Here is a 1,957-nt window from a genome sequence, read left to right as displayed (position 1 = left end):
TGTGACAGGGTGGGCGCAGACTGCAAAGGCTACAGTGATTCTGCACTGTTCACGCACATGATAATTAATATCGTTGATTAACAAAAATTATGAATCTTCTAATTATGCTTAATAATGGGCCTGTATGAGTTGGAATTTTTTATCTGTAGTTCCTTTAGCTAAAAAATCCAAAAATGTTTGGGCTGTTTTTTTATGGTTCTTTAGATAAGTTAGTTCATCTTATGTGTGATCCAACCTCAGCCTTATGTACTACAAGTACAAGCACCCAATGGCTTCGGCTTGTCTGGTAGTAAGCATTTTGTCACATTTTATCCGTATAAAAATATTTAAAATGTATACAATTATATAAATTTATATAAATATTGTCACATACATATCCAACTATATTAAAGAGAAAATAAATTCTGTTATAATTATTACAGAATAATTCTTATATAAATTCTGTAATATGATTTGTTATGATGTTTTAAAAAAACGTTTCAATGTACTTAAACAAATTATCTTGTACTTTTTCAAACTTTTGTTCTAATATTCTAATATTTATTTAAATAAAGCTCTTTACATAATTAAAGCAACAAATGGTTAACTACATTTAAAAAATTTAGAAAATTATATTTAAGTATATAAATACATGATAATATTCTACCAACATAGATATACTTTTAATAAAATAGTAAATTATAATTTTTTTTTTTCTATTAAAAAATAAACCCTATTCTTAGACTAAATTTTGGTGTGAAGTATGTAACATCCGTTAATAATCGTATTTAAACTTTTGATATTTAAATTTAAATGTTTGATGAAAAATTGAAAATAATTTTAAAAGTTGGTGAAATAATTTTTTATTGATTTTAGGGTGTTTATGGACTTTTGATGTAATCTATGAAATGAAAAATGTAATGGTGTTAATATAGTTGACTTAGGATGGTTTAGGGATTAAGATTATAATTTAGTCTAGGAATAGGGTTTGATTTTTTAATAAAGAAAGAAATTGCAATTTACTATTTTATTAAATGTATATCTATGTTAGTAGAATATTGTCACGTATTTATGTACTTAAGTATAATTTTTTAAATTCTTCAAATGTAGTTAACCAGTTTTTTTAATTATAGTTGTAAAAACCAAATTGAATTAGCTGTTTCAACTTAAAAACTGGTAAACTGGACCATTAATTAATCTAATTTAAAAACTGTTTTAGGTTAAGAACCAGTCAAATCGATCCAATCGAATTGCTCAAGAAAAAATTTTAAAATTAATAAAAATATGATTTAAATTTGAGTCCTCCTTGTATTAATTGCATGCTTTTCTAGTCATTAAACTATGTTATTTTTTATTATTTTATATGCTAATTATTAATTATATAATAAAATTACACAATAATTTTTTTTAATATTATTTTAATTTTATATTCACTTATATTTAAATTAATTATATTTTTTATTATTTATAATTATTAATGTAAATATGATTAAACATGTATAAATAAAAATATTAAATATTTTTATTAATTATAATATATTTTTTTTATTATATGATATTTATTAATATTATTTTTTAATACATACATATAGTATATAACAAATATAATAAATATAAAAATACTTTAATACAAAAATAAAATTAAAAATTATTTATTATGAAAAAATACTAAAATTTTATATACTTATTTAATAATAATTGGATTATAACTTGTTGATTATAATTTGTTGAAACTTGATTATTTTTAAAATATTAGTAAAAATATGTATTTTAAATTTTAATTTTAAATTTTTAACTATTTTATATTTTTTATTTACATAGGACCGGTTCTACTATAACTCATCGATTGAACTAATAAATCAATAAACAAGTAATTTCATCGGTTCGATTCTTATAACTATATTTTTAATTATGTGAAGAACTTTATTTAACTATATATTAAAATATTAGAACAAAGTTTTGAAAAAGTACAAGACAA

The sequence above is a fragment of the Arachis hypogaea genome, chromosome 14 (assembly GCF_003086295.3).
Source record: "Arachis hypogaea cultivar Tifrunner chromosome 14, arahy.Tifrunner.gnm2.J5K5, whole genome shotgun sequence".
NCBI lineage: Eukaryota > Viridiplantae > Streptophyta > Magnoliopsida > Fabales > Fabaceae > Arachis > Arachis hypogaea.
This window is presented reverse-complemented; position numbering follows the sequence as displayed.